Source organism: Macrotis lagotis, chromosome X (genome assembly GCF_037893015.1).
Source record: "Macrotis lagotis isolate mMagLag1 chromosome X, bilby.v1.9.chrom.fasta, whole genome shotgun sequence".
Lineage (NCBI taxonomy): Eukaryota > Metazoa > Chordata > Mammalia > Peramelemorphia > Peramelidae > Macrotis > Macrotis lagotis.
The window spans coordinates 254,114,424-254,137,957 of record NC_133666.1 but is presented as its reverse complement, the minus strand read 5'-3'; the positions used below and the strand labels follow the sequence as shown (position 1 = coordinate 254,137,957).

The following is a 23,534-nucleotide window of genomic DNA, read 5'->3' as shown; positions in this document are numbered from 1 at the left end:
GTAACCATCTTTAATTAGAAGTAAGGACATATGTTTGGTGTGCTGAATGCTGCATTTGTTGGTAATTATAAGCCAGAGAATTTAGAGTTAGACCTGCCTTTGAGAAAATACAACCTTTATTTTCATCTAATTATAACTTTGTATTTACATGGTGTTTTGAAGTTTACAAAGTGCTTTCCTTCCAAAAACCCTTTGAGGACTTTCATAAATATTTTCGAGTTTGGGTTTATGAAGTTTAATACTCCTTTTTTCCCTTAAAACATAAAACCACTGCCTCCTTCATGCTCTTTTTAATAAACTAATTTTTCTATAAATTTACTGAAAGACCCCCGTTAAGTCCTTAGTGGGTACTTTCTGTCTGTGTCTTTCTCAGTTTGTCTGTGTCTTTGTCTTTGTGTTTACATCTTTGTCCCTGTGTATCTGTCCATGTCTGACTTTCTGTCTGTCTTTCCTGTGATTATCAGGATAGGGAATTCTGGATGATAAATTTACTTTACCACTATAGATGAGCACCTTCCTTGCTGTTGAAATAGGTGTGGAACCCAGATCTATCCACCCCCAAGGTCAACTCTTTGTCCACTAGTCTTTGTTTGTCTCTCATTTACATAGTTACTACTGGATAAGATGATTTTTCAGCTTCTTTGAAAAGTAATAGTTCTGAATATTTAAAATGTAGAGATTATTATTGTTATATATTGAAGAATCCTTCCCAAGTCCTTTGAGCTAGTTAGTAACAACGGAAAATACATTTCAGTTCAGAGAAGATTTTGGTTTCTCTAGTTTTATTCTGTTTAACTAGTTTTATTTTACATATATATATATATATATATATATATATATATATATATGTATATTCAGGTTCAGGTTCAGGTCTATTTCAGATTAGCCTAATAGGGGTTTTTGAAGAGGAAATGCCTTTTAATTGATTCCTTCTTTCAGTTAAAAGATCATGTTTGGGAATTTAACAACTTTGTTGTATACTCAATCTTGAATTTTTATTTATGTATTAATTTAGTTCAGTTCTAGGGTGTGGCAAAACATCATGCTGGTTCATAATATATGACCTGTATTAATTTAAGAAGTAAAATGATCTAAACTTGTTTTCCTTCCTCTTTTACTTCTTTTCTTTCTTTCTCCTTCCCTTCCCTCCCTCCTTTCCTCCTTTCTCTCTTCTTCCCTCCTTTCCTCCCTTTCTCTCTTATTTCCTTCATTCCTTCCCTCTTTTCTTCCTTCTTTTCCCTTTTTTTTTGAGGGACTTCATAAGTATTCTGTTGAGGTAACATTCCAGTGATTGAGACACAAAGTTTAGAGCATAGTACAGATCTGGGAGTATGTCACCTCCATGCCCTGATTCGAACACCGTTACTGAAAAAGAAACCTTTCTATGCTTCACTTTCCAACTTTGTAAATTTGTCCCCCTTGTTTAAAAATGAGAAAATGTAACAAGGCAAAGAGTTCTAATCATAATTAAGTAGTATTTATTAAAAATAGGCATCCTGTGAATCAGTTTCCTTTGAGAGAGAGAATTCTTCTGAGAAGCAATTTCCCTAGAAAGCCTAGCATAACCTAGTGGAAAGTGTGTAGGCCGGGAAGTAGAAGACAGCGAGGTATAAATCTCACCCTAATGACCCTGGGTAAGTCATGTAATCTCCTTGATGCTCCTTTTTCTCATCAGTTAAGCAAGTCTAAAAATGCTGGCCCTATCCATCTCACAACATTGTTGTAAGATGGTAACCATGGGGTGGAGGGGGGGAGAAGGGGGGAAAGGAGAAGAATAAAAAGAAAAATAAAGAAAATTGCATGATAACATATATTTAAAAGGAATAATAAGTTCTACATTTTAGGTTTGCAGTTGAATGTGCAATCATCTTTTTTTTAATTCTGTGTTATGGAATTGATTGTTTTATTTCATAAATTAAAGAAATGATGCTGACGTTACCCACCTCACAACATTGTTATAAAACTTAAAGTATTATATAAATGTGATCTGTTTTAAAATCCCCAAGTGAACAATCCTTTTGCCTCCAAATATTCCTTTGATTTTTTCTGCTTCCTATCTTCATATCATTCTCTCTACCTGAAATATACCTTGAACTTATCTCCATTTGTCAAGGTGCAGCTCAATTCCTCCTTTATGAATCCTTTCCTAACAACTATAAATAATCTCACTTTCCTCTGAGGTTCTAGAGAACTTTTTTTGGTACTACTTTATTTATTGCAAATTATCCTTTAATTTCACCATTTGTAATAACAATAACTGATATTTACATAGTGGTTTAAAGCATTTTAGGTTTGTTAAAATGTTTAAGCCTTATAAGAACTCTATAAAATTGTAGGCAAAATAATTTTCATTTTACAGATTAGAAAACTGAGGCTTAGGTGAAGTAACTAGGTAAGTTAAACAACTGGTATCAGAAATGGCTTTTGAATCTAAGTCAAATTGACAGTATAGTCTGCTTTATTCTATTTGGCAGGGAAAAATGAACAAGGAATGAATCTAATTAAAGTATTTCAGCTTAGAAGCACTTATCCCAATTTTTTTCATGTAGGACAGTTATTAAATATTTATAGAAAAGAGGAGATTGGATTAGATTGCCACCTAGGTTCCTTTCCACTGTGTATGCATGTGTGTAGGCCCACATGTGTTACAATTTATTGAAATTTCATTGATGCTTTTCTAAGAAAAAAATCAGTCATTTCCAGATAGATCCTTCCTCACTGTGAGCCTTCTTGAAAAAAATAAAAATACAAAAATAGTCAAGCAATAAACCATCACATCTGACAAAAACTCATACTCCTCTTTTGCAGTGATTAGAAATGAAGTCCCTTTTGTTTCTCCTTTTCTACCTCCTCTTTCCCTTTCCTCCTTTAATTCTTCAACCTCTTTTCATCTTTTTTATGACCAACAATGATTATTATGGTTACATACTGTTAGCTTTATATTATTCTTTTTGTTCATATCATTGTTATAGTGCATATTGTTTTCATCATTTTCCTTACTTTGCTGCCAGTTCATGCAACTCTTTGCATGTTTCCCCGAATTTATGTCATAGATGTCTTTTTTTATGAGATGTTACTTAGGATGCAGTCTATTTTTTTTTTAGCTTTTTATTTCTCTACAACCTTCCACTCTTTTAAGAGCACTAGGAAAACAACTCTGTGTGTGTTCAAAGGACCGTGGAGAAACTGGGATTGAGTAAATATTGTGCTGATCACTTGATGTCCCTCCTGATGACTGATCAATAGGACATTTAAAAAAACTATAGATAAAAGTCACAGTTAATTTCCCTAGTAATGCATGCCTGCAGAGCTGGCATTATGAAAGTTTTAGAAGTATTTGGATCCCCCCCCTTTTATGATTTTCTCCACATGGCTAAAATGATGTTTAACTCAAGACTTCCTTCAATATATCTATGGATTTGTGATTTCTTAAATGTGTGTGTGTTCCCTCCAGCATATTGGGGATGGGCTGTGGGGTTGGGGAACATGTATCCACTCAGGACCTTCCTATCCATATGCTTCCATAAGGCCTCTATAAAGAATCTAGTAGGTGCTACAGATATTTCTCTAGTTCTTATTATTTTGTAAGGGTACTATTTGTAAGGGTACTACTTCAAGGGTCTTGAACTCTCCATCTATTATGCCTCCTTCCTGCTATGTGATTGGGTCCCCTCTTTTACTCTTTGTATATTTTCTCAGTAATGTCCTTTATGACCTTGAGATAATAATTATAAAGTGCTTAGGACAGTGCCTGGCAAATAGTAAATGCTCTATAAGATTTTAACTATTATTACTAAATCAACATTGAAAAGAAATTGCAAGTTAACTAATTCCCACTTGTTTTCCATTGCCCTTTGAGCTACCCTTAGATACAACCTTAAAATTGTGGAATCTGTCCAAGGCTAAAGGGACCACGAGTCCATTTAAACTAACTTTTCCTTTCGTTTTACAATTTCTCCTTTATTGAATGTGTGGATATTGGTAAACATGTCAAGTCATTTGCATATGGAATGTACATCAGCTTAAACTGTGATTATTTTGGAATATATTTTGACTCTTGGTGTGTATATCTGTTCCACCTTTTTGGAGGCATGTATAAATGTAGTATTCATATTTAAGACTTTGTAATCACAGTCAAGCACCTATTAAGCTCCTACTTTGTACTGTTTACAGTCCTAAGTGTTAAAGCTATAAAGACAAAAAGCAAACAGTCTCTATTCTCAAGTTGCTTCCCCTTTGTCAGGCTAACCATCATGTAGAAACAAAATGAATAGAAGGCATTTGGTGGGGGGAATAATGATGTAGGCAGCAGCAACTGGTAGGATCAGGGAAGACAGCATGGAGGAGGTGATGTTTGAGCTGAGCTTTGAGGGAAATTAATGATGATGTGTATCCCTTACATTGGAAGAGACCCATGGCATTAGGAAGATAATGCCAAGATATGCATATGAATTGGATTTGAGTGAGTGAGGTGCTGTGCTAAGTGACCAGCCTTACTTTTTCCTTCAGTGATATCTAGGACCAGTGCCCAGATATGGATGAGTACAACTGGGGTTGGCCTTGGATGGGACAGTCAGGATTAAATGATTAAATGGTCATGCAGTAAGTGTCTGAGGCTGGATTTGAACTGGGGTTCCTCCCAGTTTTAGGGTTCACACTCTACTCCCCCCGCCCATGCCATTTAAGTGAGGGAAGTTAGGGATTGTAAGAAATTCCTAGATAAGAGATAGTATATACCAGTCTCTGGTTGGGGAAAACCTGTTTTATTTTTGCTTTTAGTAATTTTTAATCTGGCAATAATTAAACTTTTAAAATTCCTTCATACTCAGCATCTAGAATGTTTTCCCATTACTTCTATAGATAGGGAATCATGGGTTATGCAGTAGGTTATGCAGTAGCTAATAGTATGACTATGAGCAAATGATTTCCCCTCTGTGGGCCTTAGTTTCCTCACCTGTGTCAAAGAGAAGATTATCAATAATGTCCTCTGTATTTAGGCACAAACAACTGCCAAAAACAACTTTTATTAATTTGACATTTTTATAAATTAAAACATTATTCTGCTTGAAGAAAATTGACTAAACTGGAGATCTCTTCATGCCTTTCAAACATCTCTCTACACAATACTTTTTAAAATAATATTAATAGAAATTTTTAATAAGGGCAAAGTCACAATATGATAAATTAGTTTTGGATTTCACAATCTGCCCTGTTTAATAGAACCAGAGTATAGCTTAATCTTTTCCTGAAGCTACTCAAATCTTTCTTTGACCTATTCCCTCAAGATTTCTCCTGGCATAATCAAAGGGATTTCCTCCCCCAGATCAATACCCTAAGGCCTTTAGAATGAGGTAACACCCTAATACCACCTCTCTTCCCTTCTAGGAATGGGAAGGCACTGAGATCAACTAGACTAGAAGTATTTCTTGTTCTAAATTCTGATTCCCACCTTTAATCCATTTGCCCCTTCCTTAGCTTTAGTTCTTTGACCTTTTATATACTTTCCGAAAAGGAAAAGTCTGGAAGGGACTTTATAGATTATTTTCAATTGCACTGAAAAATATGCTTCCATATCGTAACATGAGGGAAGGGGGTAGTTAGACTCTACGGTCACATGCCAGCTTTAACATTTTATAGCTTTACTACTTTTTCTTATATTCTTTGAAATTTAGACTTTCTTGAATATTATTGAATTCTGATCTTCCACATATCGTACTGCACTTATTCTTTGCATCTCACTTGTTTGACTATATAAAAAATGAACTCTGAATCTCAATCTTGCCCTTTTAATGAATATAAAACATATGATTTTTAATAGACTATGTTGGGAAAATAAATTTCATTTTCTTTGCATTTTTGAGGTTATATGGGACAGTGAGTTTACAAGCTGTAAATATTATTTTATGGCAGATAGGCATCTAGATGTAACCAAAAGATAAAGGAAGCATAATTCTTATGTATCTGAGGTATTCATATTTGACAGCATGTTTAAAGATTTTTAACAGATTAAGATAAAGTTAACGATCAATTTGAATACAAGAACCACAAATTTAAAGTGGAAATTTTCTTCAAAAATAAAATTCAGATAGTGAACTTTGATTTGTTCATAAAGCTCAAATCAATGTATGAAAGCATTTAAAAAATAACATTATTGTTTTGATGGAATTGGAATAATTTATTATAATAAAAAGATTGTTTATAATTTGAATATAACACTGATCTTATATAGTAATTTTTTTTCTTTTTGGAAGAGAAGACTCATGATTTTGAATTTTTTCAATTGAAATTTCATTTCATGAAATGAATATGTTGGATTAAGTTCAGGAGACTCGGGCTTAAGTCCTCACTTTGCTATGTAACTACTAAGGTGACTTTGGGTCATCTTTTGACCTCTTGAGGCTTTATTTTTCTTTTCTGTAAAATGAGGGAGGACTAGACTTAGATGCCTTTGAAGAATGTTTCTGTCCTGGCTGTGTTAAGTAGAATTCCATGTTCCATCTAAGCAAAGTGAATGCATTTTTTTCAGCTTGGTAATTTCCTCTTTTTTGCCTTTGTTTCCCCTTGTTTCTTGAGTGAAAGCAGGAGATTGCTGTTGTTGTTCTCATAATTAAATAAAAATTGCTTTTTTCCCTCCTTATGTTAATAGATTCAGAATATAACCTTTAGGAGAAGGACTTTTTTCCACTGTGTGACTATAAATGATGTAAGGACAAAAAAAACTATAGTGGAAAAGACTTTAAAAACAAAACAAAACATGATGAAGGCTGATCCTAGAGTATTATCTTTAACCAGGAGAGGAGGGAAAAGTGTTTATTGAATGCCATTAGACAAGAGTGAGCTGACCTGGGTTCCCCTGGGTGCCATTAGCCTATTGTTGCCTTTAGCTATATCTGTATCCACTAACTACTGTATTTTTAATGAAGTTCAGTAGACCAAAGACCCAGGATATTTATTCCTTCTGCTTTGTGTGTTTATTGGGGGTGGGAATATTGTCAAAGGGATAGTAAAATAATTACATATATGGTGACATTTCTGTGAGTTTTGAGACCATGCCTAGATATTTTCACCAAGATCTGAATTGAATGGTTTGGTTTTTATAGAAACCAGGTTTGGAAGGAAGAGGAGGGAAAAAAAGCAATTAGAAGATGTATAATATTACAACCACTGGTTATGATAGGGTTGACTTTTATGGGGAAGTTTAAAATTAAAATAATGACATTTGAGGGAGCACTTTCTTTGAAGAGTTAGCTTAAATGGTAGTATGGTAAGCTCAGTTTCTTGGAATTTGTCTATTTGAGAAACCTCTTTGTATGTTATGCCTGTGTTTCACTGAAGACACATATCATTTGGCCCTTCCTACAAGGCATTCTCCCCCCCCCAATAATGAAATGTATATTAACTATGCAAGAGCTTCATATGGCAGCATTTTAATCATCTCCTATTGATTTATACATCAGCCTCTGTGCTCCGTATCGAGGGCCTCAATTCTAAGCCTGTTTCACTGTGGGCTCCCCATTCTCTAAGCTCTCTAACCTGACTAGCATAATGCTCTGAGGCTTTCTTAATAAATTTTTTTCCTAAGCAAAACAGTTGTGATTAGCAGGCTGTAAAATGTCAGAAGTAGGGTTGCTTCCCCTCCGCTTTGTGATGGGCATAAAACAAATAATGGGGCCAGAAAAATATTGTCATTGCCCATGACTGATAATGGGCATTCTGCCTTATTTAAAATTAATAAATGCAGAGTTTTGAGCTTTGGCATGAGGCTGAATGATTTATTGCAAGCTGCTGGTGCCAAAAGAATGTTTTACATTTACCAAGGGGGGGTGGTGGTAATGAATGAATGGCATTCTGTCAGTCGGTGGCTACATTTCCTTGAAAGGGTACTCTAGTATTTTATCCGGGAACTTCTCCAGCAGTTAAGAATGACAGTTGTTCCTAAGAATTCTGAGTTTGTTGCTATAAGCTGACTGGTACAAAGGGTAATATTTTGCCTTTAAGAAAATAAAAAAACCATAAGAAGTTGGGATCTAGTTGGTGGTGGACCTAGCCTCCTTCCCACACTGAGGGGAATAAATAAATTGCAAAACAGAGCTTCCAACAGAAACTTAGTTGGAATCTCATTTGAATTGAAAGAGTAGAGATGGATTTTGCATATGAAGGAAACTGTTTTCTCATCATTAGTATTCATGTTAAATCCCCAAATCTCCTCCCAGAAGACATATATTCTCTTCAGCAAATTAAAGAATCTTTTTTTTAGAGGCCAAATGATGATGGTGTCAACTATTGATGAAGATAAATAGGTAATTTTCCTCCTTCAATTTGTACTTCTTTATTTCCCCTGCTTTGAAAGTGTCTTTGAAATCTGGTTCAGTGTTGGTTTTGGTTTTGTATTTTTGAACTATGAAGTCAAGTCTTTTCCTTCCCCTTTCCAAATGTAGGTTGTTTTTATTGATATAAATGTACAGATCAGATAATAGAAAAGAATGTCTGCAAATCTAATGCTGTTTTATAATTCTGTTCAGTATAGGCATATTTGCTCTTGATGTTGTTGAATACCATTAGAATCAGAGTGGGTTGACCTGGGTTCCCTGATTAGTAGTCATTTAAAGGGCAGTAACTGAGAATGTAATGTTGTGGCACAATTATTCATTTGAATCTATTAAATTGAGAGATTTTTGGTTATAAATAACTACACAGACACACAAGTACATTTGGAAAGACTTTAATTATTAGTAAGTTCTTGCCCAAAAATTGTCAGTAATTTTTTTTCTTTTTAAATAAGTTTTATTGATTTCCTTTTGTTTTTATGTCACAGTCATTATTGAATATAATTCCCTCTCCTCAACTGTCCCAGTCCAATGAGCCCTTCCCTTATGACAAAGAAAAACACCAGCTATACATGTTTCAAGCTTTTCAACATGCATGTGTATATATTCATACCTTCGTACTCACCGACTGAATTTTTCTTGCTTCTGGATTGTCTGATCTGGAAAGAAGGTCATAGGTTCGCTAATAGATGTTTTTTGACTGGGCTAAGCATCCTGCCATCAGGGTTGATTATTCAATCCATCAAAATTCTGTTCAGCAAATACATTATTTAAATTTCTGTCACATAATTATATAACATTTAAACATTCTTGAAAAGAGGAGGCGCATTCCTTGAAAATGGAGAACTCAGTAAGTAATAATATGTCACCTTTTCAAGAACTTTCTTTATAATGAGGGGTTAAAAAGAGGTTCTTGAACTTGAAGCAGTACTTATTGTAGGTTTGCTATGTTTTTTTTTTTAAATTTAAGGCAACGGGGTTAAGTGACTTGCTCAAGGTCACACAGCTAGGCAATTATTAAGTGTCTGAGGTTGAATTTTATCTCAGGACCTCCCAACTCTAGGGACAGTACTCTCTCCAGTATACTACCTAGCTGCCCCTATACTTGCTATGTTAAAGAAAACACCAGTTTACCTCTGTAAGTTTTATAGCTTTGATTAAAAATTTGTGAGAGAGTACCAATATTATTCCATTTGTTGTTTAGTTATTTCTGTGTTGTCTAACTCTTTGTGATTCTATTTGGCCAACCAGTCTAGTATCTTTGCCATTTCCTTTTTCAACTCATAACTGATGAGGAAAATGAGGCAAAGTGGGTTAGGTGATTTGCCTAGAATCACAGTTAGTAAGTATCTGAAGCCAGATTTGATTCAGGAAGATGAGTTTTCCTGACTCCAACTCTCATTCTATATCCACTAGCATTGTTTGAAGGAATTTCTGTTCTTCCATTGAGACAGAGAGAATCATTTGCTCACTAAAACTTGAGTGTCTGTTCCGTGTTTTATGATAAAATAGCCCTGGTTGTAACTTAGAAATAGATGCCAATCAAAACAGCTGTTATCTTTGGAGGCAAGGGATCTATCTGTCAAACTCCTACCTTGAACATATGGAGTTCCAGTAAATGTCTCTATAGTTGTATTATAGCAAAGGGCTTGAAAATTGGCATTTCCCTTGGTCGGGTGACTCTGGGGACCAGGCATTCTGCCCATTTCTTTTGGCAACCTATTCTTCCTAATATAGTTCCCATATCACCTACCCAAGAACTTTTTTTCTGGTTTTGCCTTAAATCATTTAAGGTTGAAAAATTAATGTGTCTTATCATTAACCCATTGAGTCAGTGGCAACCTTTATCATGCTAATTTGACCATTTAACATTATTAGGCTTGGAATTTATTGATGGAACCCTTAACCATAATACCTTTGGGATAAAAGGAAATGTGGGGAGATTTTAAAGCAAACTGTTCAGCTTATTATTATTCAAAAATGTAAATGACTATTTTAAAATGTATGCATCATTTTGTATTTTATGGGTGAAAGTATCATGAGTATTAGCATTTTCTAATGGAATCTCTATTCAGAGTTCGAACCTTGAGAGTTCCCGAAACTTGTCTACAAGAATGCCTAACATCTGAATATTTTGGAACATGAGACCTACGATATTTTCCTTTTCCATCTAGGTGTTGGTCATCATTTATCCCTGCACCAAAATTAGCAAAAGGGGTTGAAACATTTGTTTGAGATGACTGATCTGTTGGCTTTTGTCTTCTCTCCTGCTTCTTGCCTTCACCTTTCCTTGTGTCTCCATGTAATTCAGCTATTAAGATGGTGTTATCTGTGAATTGAAATTGTAGCATTTCTTCCTTTTTTAGCATTTGATTTTATTGTTTGATGTTCATTTTCTCAGGAGGTGTAATAGTAATTATTTTTATGACCAATCTGAACATACTACCTTCTTCCCTCACAATCTTGTCTCTTTTCTAATTCTGTTTTCTGTCTTCTAAAAGTCATATCTGTCTATTCTTTGTATCTTGTATGTACCTCTTTATGTATTATCTCTTCCTTTAGCACAGAGATTGTTTCTGCCTTTGTTCATATTCCCAGAGCATATCACAGAACCTGGAATAAATTATTAATAAATATTTTTTGATTATTTCCATTGCTATTTCCTTTGTCCAAGGCCTTCATTTCCTCATGTCTGAATTCCTGGGGTTAACTTTTCCTTCTTATACAGAGATACATAACTAATTGATTTCAGAAACTTTAGTCATAGAGTTTTCATCATAGATTAAGAACTTGGAGGCATCTTAGAGAATGTTTAACCTTCTCATTTTCCAAATGAGGAAACTGAGACCCAGAGAGGTTAAATCCAACCTTGCATAGCTAGTAAGTAGAAGAGTTGGGTTTTGAATCTTTGACACAAAAGCCAATGTATTTACATTGTATTATGTACTTTCCCTTATCATGGCTCTCAATTATCTGTTGGGCCAAAGCCAGATTCTTTATTTCTTTATATCAAGTGCCCTTTTACCCTTCCTTTCCAAACTCATCTCTTACTACAGATATAACCTCTCTATCAACTGATAGTCAGTTTGCTTGATTACCTTCTCAGAATTCCCATTCAATTATCTTTAGTTTTGTGAGTCTACTTTCACTCCCCAGAAATCCAAATTGATTACTTCATTCCTTATCCAGCCAGAAGTTCACTTTCTCTGAAAATTTTTCCTTGAGTAGCCTCACCTTGATCTTTGAAGATTCTCCAATTTCCCTTTTAGATTTTTCTAGTTTTTCTTCATCTTATATATGAACAAGTTCATATTACTTAATTTTGCATTTTTTATTTATTCTTTTTTTTGCCTTTTTAGAAGCAATTGAGGATAAGTGATTTGCCCAGGATCACATGCAGCTACTAGGTGTCTGAGACTGTATTTGAACTTGAGTCTTCCCGACTTCACGGTGGGTGCTCTAACCATTGTACCACCTAACTGCTCCTATGTATTGCTTTCTTCTTGATCTCTAGTAAATGCATGTTGACTGACCTCCCTTACTAAATGAAATCTTTGGGTCAGGGATTTATATCTTATATCTTCAAAGAGCATGGGCACATTAGAGAGTTTGAAGAGACTGTTCTAGTCCACCTCCCTCATTTTACCAAAAAGGAAATTGATTCTCAAAGAGTTGAAATACCTAGGGTTTGTGAACAATTTTAGTGGCAGAGTTGGGACTCTAGCCCTCTGACCCCAAGTCCCTTCCCTTTTTGCTTGTGTGACAGTTTCTCCAATAAATGTTTGGTAACTGAATGGAACTTGGTTCCATTTTTGTTACTGGTTTGTATAGCAATTCCGTTTTATTGTGGACCATTAGACTATGTTTAGTCTGTTTGTGTGTAATGGTATGGAACATCCTAATGTATTCTTTTGAAATGTGTAGACATCAGTAGCAAAGTGTAATTGTGTTAATTCTTTCTGTTTTGATAAGATCAGCAAAATGTAGTTTTTTTTTCCTTTTCAGGTAAACCAAATTCTTAATTACAGGCTGAAAGAAATTGGGTTGAGTGTAAGGGGAGATTATATTCAGACAAGGTAAAGTGGTATAATAAAAATTTTAGGGTGTCCCATGACACAAATTCAGTACTATGTCTTTTGGTATTTGATCAGATGCATTGCTAATTTGTTATGGGAAAGAATGGGAATCTGGGGTTTTTTCGTCTATTTTGGTAAAGTGATATTTTGAGAACTTTTAAAATTCAATTCTTCAAGTATTTATCAAGTACTGGTAATGCCAGATATTGTGTGAACTACTGTAAAACACTATCACAAAAACTCAGAGTCAAAAGCATCCAGAGGATGGTAGTTTGAAGGGATGTCAAAGTTTAGTAAAAGTTTTATAAAAAATAGACGATGACTGGGTGTGAAAATGGGAAGAGGAAAGGAGCCAATAGAAAGGGAGAAGATGGAGATGAGGGAGAGGGAGGATGCTCTCTGGGGCAAGATGCCAAAGGAGACAGGAAAAAGAGATGATTTCAAGGGTTTCTTCTTATAATATAATCCTTAAATGGTACTTATAGTATCTTTGATTTTCTTTGTAATTCCCCAGATTGTCTTAAAAATGTTATTGATGGGGGCAGCTAGGTGGCACAGTGGATAGAGCACTGGCCTTGGAGTCAGGAATACCTGAGTTCAAATCCAACCTCAGACAATAAATACCTAACTGTGTGACCTTGGGCAAGTCACTTAGCCTCACTGCCTTGCACAAACCAAAAAAATGTTATTGACACTAGCAGAGCAACAATGATCAGTAAGTCATTTATCTAGTCCATTTGGAGATGCTTGAGCCAATGCTGACTAGGTTGCTTTTCCTAGCTATCAATTCTTAAGGTATGATAGATGATTTGTTATTGTTGTCCCATTCTCAAAAGTGAAATCTTTTTTCCTAGACAACAAGAGGCAAGTCTTTATGCTGATATCTCTGAAAGCTCCAAGGAGTTTTATGTTCATAGTTCAGTAGATGGTAATAAGAAAGTGGAGATTTTATTTTCATGCAGTAAAGTTTTGATTTTGTATATTTCTATCTATAAAAATCTTTACCTGTATATATAGATATACACATTTATATATATTAGGAAATTAGGAAATTATGATTATAGATGTAGAATGGCAAAAAAACCCTTAGAAGTCACCTAAGTTATTACCCCTTCCTTGACCCCTTTCATTTTGCAAGAAAGGAAACTGAGGCACAGGGGGCCTGACTTATCCATAATCAAAGGTGGTAATAAATACAACCAAGACTTGGAGCCTGGTTTCCAGATGTCAAATCTTGTTGTTCTGAACTTTAGCAGAAATTTAAGTGAATTTTGTCTTGAGAATGATTCAATTTTAAAATGAATTAACTGAGAAATGACAATATAGGGCTATAGGAAGGGTTCTCTATACATAATTTGGTGCACAAAAGGCTATATTTCACACAATATTAAGGTAACAATGTAACCCTCACTGATGTAGGTTTCCATAGTAGCATTATTAATTCACATATCACATAATGCTGATTAGCAGAAGCAATTAAGTGCAGAACTTGAAATGTGAGTTAGTAGTGCTTTGAAAGCCTTGGTTTGAGGCTTGCATGAAGTCTCACATATTGCTTTGTACAGAAATCTACCTGCTCCAGAGGAGGTGGACAATGGTGGTTTCAGCTGCTTGAAAGAAGAGAGGAAAAAAATCCACTTGTGGAATGCTTAAAAAGCATTCATTCTTCTTATCTGCAGTCTTTTTAGTTGTAGAATATAAATGTTTAGAGGTAAGATTATTTTCTTGTTTGGCTCTTGTTTGGTGCTTGGTAAAATGGACACTTTTAGAGTAACCTGCTGTGTTACTTTCCTTTTTCACAGCTTTTTTGCCTATCATTCTGTTTTTCTCATTTTTTGATTAACCATGGCAATGAGAAGGTCTTTTTTCCAAGGAAAATTAATTCCTTTATAAAGCTACTATGCCATATTCTTACCCCAAATAAGATATTTACAGAAGAGTATAGAAGACTCATCTATATTCTAAATAGCTCTAAATGGTTTCAATTTTTTACTAGTGTTACCATGCCCTCATTTATTATGAATAGTTGACATTTATATGGTACTCTAAAGTCAGTGTATAATTTTTATGTATATTTTCTTATTTGACCCTCAGTAACCATGTGAGGCGCAGGTACTCTAAATTTTATTAGTCCCCTTCTACAAATGAGGTGAAATGACTGGTCAACTAGTAAGTCTTTGTGAGATTAGGGATTTGAACTCTTGTCTTCCTGATTCCAAAGATAAACTGTAATAACCATTTGTTAGAGATATTGAACACTTTAGCCTGTCACTGTAAGGAAGAGATAATGTTATGGCTATTCAATTCTGTTGAATTTGCCATATTGAACAGAATTAGTAGTTTCTCATTCCATTCTTTTTTTCTTTCTTAAAAAAATTATATGCCTTCTTTTCCCTGTGCTTCTCCACATTGAGAAAGAAAAATAAATAAAACCCCTATTTACAAGCATGTATGGTTAACCTAAAGAAATTTTCACAATTGGACTTGGGGTTTTTTTTTTTGTTTGTTTTTAAAGTCTCAACTTGTACTCTGAGTTTGTTACTTCTGTCAGGAGGAAGTGGCCAGTATGTTTCTTTATGAATTTTAAAAGTTGTCATTGAATTGATTAGAGTTACTATGTATTTTAAATTTCTTTGCTTTTTCAGTGTTGTTATATAACTTGTAATCTCGGTTTTGTTGATTTTAATCTGTATTAGTTTATAAAAGTTTTCCAGGTTTTTCAGAAACTTCCCCTCATCATTTGCTAAGGCATAATAATATTCCATCATGTTTATACACCATACCTTGTTCAGCTGTGGCAAATTGATGGATCAGTATATTGTTGCCCTTTACGCTTTGAGACTCTTTGTAATTACCAGGTCCCTGGTAATGATGAGCTTTAGAGTGGCCATGTACCATCTCCCCATACTAGAATACAAACGTCTAATACTTGCTTGGTACCTTATCATTGTTCACTTATATTTAACTTTTTATGCTTTTCATAACTCCCTTGTGTGAAGTTCTAAATTTCTGTTTAACTCTAATCTTTTTATCAGAAATAGTTTAAAATCCACTACTTCTTTAAAATTCATTTTTATGTGGTAGAATTATATGTAGTTTTACTTAGTTTTGTTTGGTAAGTTATTCTTATATAACATCCTTTATCCTTTATGGATATATATTTTATATATCCTAAATACATATCCTTTGTCTTCTGGAATTTATCATTCCAAACTCATTCTTCCTTTATTTAGTGGTGACTTTTATATCTTGTGTGATCTTGACTGTGGTGAATCAGATTTGAATTATTTCTATCTGGTTACTTGTAGTATTTTTTTCCCTTGGACCTAGATGCTCTAAATTTTAGATATAACATTCCAGGGATTTTTCATTTGTGACTCCTTGCACATGGTGACTGGTGGATTCATTCTGTTTCCACTTTAGCTTGTGATCCTTCTTTATTCATTCATTCATTCATTCATTGCTTTTAACATTCATTTTTAACAAGCCCCTTCCACTACCCATTGAGAAGATAATCTGTATAACTCCTATTATACATATGAGGTCAGGTAAAACATTTCCATATTAACTAAAATGAAAAAAATGTACTTTGGTCTGCATTCAGAGTTCATCAGTTTTCTCTCTGGAGGTGAATAGCATTTTCATCATGGATCCTTTGGAATTGTCTTGGATCATTGTATTAATCAGAGTAACTAAGCTTTCACAGTTGATCATCATCCTAATATTGCTGTTGCTGTATATAATGTTCTCCTCACTTCACTTTGCATCAGGTCTTGTATATCTTCCTGAGTTTTTCTGAACCTCTCCACCTGTCGTAAGGTATAATAGTATTCCATCACTACACTACTACAACTTGTTCAGAACCCAATTGACAGATATCCCACTCAGTTTCCAATTCTTTGCCATAAGAAAAGAGATACATAAATATTTTTGTATAAATAGCTCCTTTTCCTTTTCCTTTGATCTTCTTTGGGTTACAGACCTAGAATAATGGTTTTGCTCTATCAAATTGTATAGCCCTTTGAGTATTTTTTCCAAATTGTTCAGTTTTTTCCCAATTGTTCCCTGGAATGGTTGGTCCAGTTCACAACTCCAACAACAGTATATTAGTGTCCCCTCCAGCATTGTCCCCCTCTTCTATCATGTTAATCAGTCTGATAGGTGTGAGCTGTGCCACAGAGTTGTTTTAATTTGTATTTCTCCAATCTATAATTTGGAGCGTTTTTCATATGATTATTAATAACTTTGATTCCTATGTTATGAAAACTGTTCATCATCATCATCATCATCATCATCATTATTATTATTAATTTAAAATCTCCTTTCCAGTTTATTTGTTGGAGAGGAAAGGACTTCTGGAGGGAATGTCTTCCTTCCCCCCCACCCCGGGCAATGGGGTTAAGTGGATTTCCCCAAGGTCACAAAGCCTGTAAATATCAAGCATCTGAGGGCAGGATTTGAACCCAGGTTCTTCTGACTCAAGGGCAGGCCCTTTATCCCTTCTGTCACCTACTTGCCCACCTTGAGGGAATGTCTTAGTCGAACTTGTGTCTTCCTGCAACTTTCTTGTACTGAGTGTTGTATTATTCTAAGATTTCAAGGGACAGCTAGGTGGGGCAATGGTTGGGGCACTGGCCTTGGAGACAGAAAGCAGGAGTTCAAATCGAACCTCAGATGCTTGACACTAATTTAGCTGTGTGACCTTGGGCAAGTCACTTAGTCCTAATTGCTTCACATTTAGGACCAATTCTATTCATCCTGATTCATATCTGGCCACTGGACCAGATGGCCCAGGAAGAGAAGGTGAGACTTGGAGACATAGCACAGTACCCCACCTCACTCAAATCCAATTCATGTGCCTGTCATGACATCACCTCCCTGATTTTGGAGTCCTCTTTGAGAATGAAGGACAATCATCTTCATCCAAGATTCATTCATCCAGGGTCTGCTCAGAATGAGGAGTATAAGCTTACAGTTCTCCCAGAGTACAATATTGCAGGAAAAAGTGTCATTGGGAAGTTTCTGATCTTAGCTTTGCAAGTTTCTTAACTAGAATATATTAACTCTCATTTCATGACCTGAACAACATGCCTGTGGATTTGCCCCAGGTAGACTGCTACTTCATTTGAACAAGCCTGCTGGTTCAGAGTGATAGAACTTATGGTTTCTCTTTGGTCTGGGTTTCCTGGTTCAGTTATTCCCCTGAAGACTTCAGATTGGAATGGGGACCTGAGTCCGACACCCTCCTCTGTTTCCTGAGGTCAGAGCCACAAAGCTGCTGTTGGCTTCTGAACTTGCTTAACTACTACTAACTAGTCCTTTTGTAATGAAGAGGCCCATACCAATTAATCAAATTACTGGAGGCATGAGTTGTATAATTATGTTTATTATAGGAAGGGCTATGATGTGCAAGGTGGCCTCACTTGCCTTTACCAGAATCATAACATCCCAACACCTGATTTATAGGAAACAGGACTGGTTATTGGAGATGGTCTGGCTACTGGTGGAATTTTTTGGTCTTAACTAGTTTGATTTCTCCTTTGTTGGTGAGGCACGCTAATCAAGATGGGGCAAGCACTAGCCTGTGATATGGTATAATCAGGTACAACCTGTCTCTTCGTGTGCTAATATTGGATGATGAGAGACAGAACTGCTAGTTTACATCTGTTCTCATGCCCCTACAAGGTGGGGTTCCTCTGGGATCATTTCTCACTTTTATGTCTAGCATAAAGTATCCTTATTTTTATCCTGGAATGTTCCATGAAACACACCTTGGTATAGATCAACTTCCACAGAGAATACACAATTCTCTGTCACCCTGTGCTGACCTGGGTTAGAAAAATGACTCACTGTGATTTTATCTTCGATCTCTTGATCAGGACTAATGCATCTGGATCTTGTGGAAGAAGTGTCTGCGAGAGCTGTGTTGTACCTTTTCCTGCTATTTCTCAGTTATTTTTCCTCCTTTTCCTTCTCTTTTTCCTCCTTTTCCTTATCCTTAACCTCTTCTTCCTCCTCTTTTTCTTATTGCCTCCTTTCCCTCCTCTTTCTCTTTTTCTTTTTCTTCCTCCTCTTTTCTTCTCCTCTTTTCCTTGCTCTCTTCCTGCTTTCCCTCTTCCTCTATTCTTTTTCCTTCTTTTCCTCTTTTCTTCCCCTTTAACTCCTCATCCTCCTCATTGTCTTCTTCATTTTTTTAAAACAGTGCAGTTGCTCTTAAGACCATCAGGTTATATGGAATGAAGGGCATATACACAGTATGATTATAACATAACAAGACAGATGTTCATGCATGGCTTATGGAATTCTGTTCCATTACTTTATAGTCACATTGCATGTGTAGTCGATGACAGCTTGCCTTGTGAATTATATTGTGATCATAGATTGTTGCACTTGATTGGACACTTTCCAACTGATGCATCTTATTTTAAAATTAGGTTTTTCTTTGTGGAAATTGAACTTTGGTTAGAAAGTGTTGGGGCTGCCTTAAATTTGGCAGCACAATAATCCATGAAGTTCTTGGTGGGTTGCTTTCCTTCATGAGTGGTTATTGAACTATTTAATTATTTATAGCTTCTTGCCACCAGTCCCCTGTTCTCATTCTTTGCCTTAATTAGCCATGGCAGTGAATGAAGAGTCTTTCATTGCAGAGGAAAAAAAAAGAAAATCACTTCACTAAGAATGTTCTTCATTATTCAAGTCACCCTCAAGTTGTCCAAAATAAGACCGTTGGGGAAAACTTCTCTTTATTCCTTTGATTCTGAGTGAAGGAAAGGAAATGGCAGTTCCAATTTGAAATCAAATTCAAGCTCTTTTTAAGGAGAAAATATTTACATGCCAATACTTTCGAATTTCAGAGTAATTTGTATACTTGACCCTGCTGAATCTCATCCATAGAACCAATAATCCATTTCTTTCTCCAGTAATATGGAGAGGAGGGTACCAGCATCAGAGTAGGAAATATCTACCTTTGCTTTAATCTCCCCTACCTTTAAGTCCTTTTTGCAGGAAGTTCTGGCAAGGAAAAGAAAGAAATTAGATAAAAACTTTATTTCATTGTCCTAGTTAGTCAGGGAATGAGAACAGGCCTAGTTATAGACTCTACAGAATGACCACCACATAACTAGATATTGAAGACCTCTCTCTGATGATTTTTTTTGGTAATAGCAAATTAATATTTAATTTAAAATTTTGAGGACTTCTGTCCCTGTTTCTACCTTCAATCTGCCCTCAAGCAGTTCTGTACCTGATACCATCCTACAGCTGTCATCATAAAAAATCCTGTTATTTTATGTTAATCAAAATTTACAATACAAAGATAAGTGAAACAAGATACCCTATGGAATTTTGTTCACAGGCAAGAGATATTTCCGTTTGTCTGTTTGTGTATGTGTGTGCGTGTGTGAGAGAGAGAGAGAGAGAGAGAGAGAGAGAGAGAGAGAGAGAGACACAGACACAGACAGACAGACAAAGAGGAGGGAGAGAGTGGCAGATAATAATGATAATTGTTGTTGTTGGGGTTTTTTAGGGCAAAGCTAATGGAACAATTTGCCACTTTCTTTGCCAAATCATGTGATGGATGAGAAACCTGAGACAACCCATGTTGAGCGACTTTCCCAGGATCACACAACTAGAAAGTTTCTTTGATAAGATTTCAACTCTTTTTTTCCTGACTCCAGGGCTGGTACCACCTAGCTGTCCAGTAATAATAATAATAGTAGTAGTTAGTATTTATATATCCTGGCTATGTGGCAGACACTATACTAAGCACTTTATAGCTATTATCTTATTTGATCCTCATAACCACCCTGAAAAAAAGGAGCTATTTTTATCATCCTCATTTTTTTATTTTTTTGCTAAAGAAGCTGTGGAAGCAAAGGTTAAGTAGGTTGTCCAATGATCGATCACTCAGGTACTTGGACACAGATCATCTTGACTCTTAACCTAGGGCTCTATCCACTGCTCTACCTAGAAGTATATCTGGAAATGACTGCTATAAAAAAAAACAACAGTAAATCATAATACTTTTTTAAAAGATCTCACACAAGATCCAGGAATCATTTAGAAAGAGTAGGAAATTCTTAGGGGGTAAACTAATCTTTTTTAGTTTTTGCAAGGCAATGGCGTTAAGTGGCTTGCCCAAGGCCACATAGTTAGGTAATTATTAAGTGTCTGAGGCGGGAGTTGAACTTGGGTATCTTCTGACTCCAGGACCAGTGCTCCATCCACTGCACCACCTAGCCACTCCAGTGTAAACTAATCTTAAAGGTTTAGCCACAAATGGTATTCCCCTTCATGGAAATTATTTCTTCTCAGGCCACAAGTGTATTACGTATAATTTATATCTTCAGTTATAGCTGTGGAGTGTCTCTAGGGACTTCATAAACACTTTAAGGACTAATGACTAAGATTTAGTCACTAGAGATGATTGGTTTTTGTTGCTTTTGTTCCTGGACACTAATGAAGATAGGACAGTCTTACCTGTGGCCTTAAGGATCCCCACCTGTGCTGGGGAGGGAGAACACTATGAAATCATGCATTCTTGAAGTAAGACATACTTAAATTTATGGTATATTTCTGAAAATCTTTATTAAAAATCTTGCGATCATATCACATTTCTCTTATTTCAAAAATGCTATCTACTACCCTCATTAGGGTTAGCTGATTTCAGGTGATCCTTACTAATGCCACTTTGTACCCTTATTCCAATTCAATCTGTTTCCAAGTGTCAAAATGGTCTTCATTTAGCATTACTTTACTTTGATATTTTCCAGCCAAGAAATCTTGGATGCTAAATCTTTTTTTAAAAAAATTATTTATTTATTTTGAATTTTACAGTTCCCCCCCATTTAATCTTGCTTCCCCCCCCACCCATCACAGAAGGCAGTCTATTAGTCTTTACGTTGTTTCTGTGTTATACATTGTTATACAGTTGAATGTGATGAAAGAGAAATCATATTGGATGCTAAATGTTAACCTTTTCTGTGATGCTTTCAAGACCCCTTGGCCTCACCCTATTTATTTAGCTTAATTTTTCTCTTCTCCCCCAAGACTTTCCTCTAGACAGAAGGTTCTTTTTACATCACAAATGTGCTCTACTTGTCCTTTCTTAGCCATCCTTCCCCAAAAAGGAGTAGTGGCAGGGATGGAATGATGCTAGGATTAGGTAATTAACAGGCAGACAATCAACCACTAGTGACCATTTTCATTTATCCTTTAAGTCTCAGTTCAAGCTCTCCTTCTAGTTTCCCCTTCTTTATGATGAAAGCTTTGTCTTTTCGGCTGTCCAGAATCAAAGGAATAATCTTGGAGTTTTAGGCTTAAACAGGAGCTGCGCAGAAAGGATCCCAGGGGAGCTTAGGGACATTAGAGAGCCTTACCAGAAGTGAGGGGTACTGGTGCATCACTGTCACTTTTCAGTTGATATGAGAAAAAGGCAGGGAAGGGCTCTTGAAACCTGTCAACAAAAGCCTGAATATGGAAGGAAGCTTCAGTCAGGATAGATTGTGGAGGGCTAATTTGACAACAACCAGGAACAAATGGGCAGTGTGTTAGAGGAGATACAAAGATGACCTCTGAATGAGGAGAAAGCACTGGGAGACCTGGAACCCTGTCATTGTCATGTATTGGCTATATGACATTGGAAAAGTCATTTCATTTTTCATTCCTCTAGGCAGCTCTCTAAAACATGTTGAAATGACATCTGCATTGGGAGGGCAGTTTTCTCACCAGAAGCTTACTATTACCTTAGATACCTTATTTAGGATTATAACTTAATCTAATACCTTGTTTAATAGATACTAATCAATGAATTCTTCTTGCTGTACCTCTACTAGTACTTTTCTTTGACTAAATTTTAGAGTCATGGAAATAAGCCTTTATTAATGCTTACTATTTGCATGAGGCTCCGATAAAGACTAGGAATTCCAAAAAGGACATTTTCTGTCCTCAAGGAGTTTACAATCTAATGATGGAGACAGTTTGTATATAACTGTTCAGAAAAAGATGAAAATATAAAAAAAGAAAGCCAAGATAATCTTCAGTTAAAATCTGAGCTTCAGTTTGATTTCATCTGTCCCTCAAGGATGTATTTCTTGGGTTACTATTGCAATAGCCTCAGGAATAATTTCCCTTCTGAATCCTGTCACTCTTCCATTAAGCCTAATTTTTTTCTTTTAATATTTTATTTTTTTCATTAATCAGATGTAAAAACAATTTTAGCATTATTTTAAAGTATAAAGTTCCAAATTCTATTTCTCCTTTCTTCCTCTTCTTCCCTTAGACAGGAATATACAATTATGTGCAATTAGAAGATTTCCATATTATTCATTCTATGGAAGAAAACTCAAACAAAAATGAAAAAGGAAAATGTAAAATAGTATACTTCTATCTGCATTCAGATTATCAGTTCTTTCTATGAAAGGTGAAAAGCATTTTTCATTATGAGTCCTTTGCTATCATCATATCATTGTATTGCTGAGAACAGCTAAGTCATTCACAATTGTTAATCATAACAGTATTGTTGTTACTGTGTGCAGTGTTCTGATTCTGCTAACTTCAATCTGTATCAGTTTATGTAAGTTTTGGCAGCTTTTTCTGAAATCATCCTGCTCATCATCTCTTATAGTATAATATTTATTCCATTACAGTCATATACCAGCCATTTCCCAATTGATGGACTTTGTTTCAATTTCCAAGTTTTAGCTACCAAAAAAAGAACTCCAATTTATATTTTTATAATAGGTCCTCTTGTCCCTTTTTAAAATGTCTTAGGATACAAACGTAATAGTGGAATTGCTGGATCAAAGGGTATGCACAAATTTATAGTCCTTTGGGCACAGTTCCAATTTGTTCTCCAGAAAAGTTGGATCAATTCACAACTCTACCAATAATGCATTCTTATCCTAGTTTTCCCACTTTCCTTCCAACATTTGACATTTTTCTTATTGTTATATTAGCCAATTAGATAGGTGTGAAGTGGTATTTCAGAGTTGTTTTAATTTGCATATTTGTAACCCATTGTGATTTAGAGCCATTTTAAATTATGACTACAAGAGCTTTGATTTCTTTTTTCTGTTCATATCTTTTGAATATTTATCAGTTGGCTTGTATTGTTAAAATTTGACTCAGTTCT

The 23,534-nt window shown here is 35.4% G+C and overlaps 1 protein-coding gene across 14 annotated transcripts in view; it reads left to right on the top strand.

Annotated features, from left to right (window-relative positions):
* Positions 1 to 23,534, top strand: part of MAST4 (microtubule associated serine/threonine kinase family member 4) — an 880,607-nt gene that overhangs the window by 230,381 nt on the left and 626,692 nt on the right. Inside the window, exon 1 of one of the 14 annotated variants that reach the window (XM_074200316.1) lies at positions 1,741 to 11,777. The exons of the other annotated variants lie outside the window; for them this stretch is intronic. The gene's annotated coding sequence lies outside the window, so the exon portion shown is untranslated. Of the gene's footprint in view, positions 1 to 1,740; positions 11,778 to 23,534 lie in introns of those variants that run through there. 14 annotated transcript variants of the gene reach the window in all.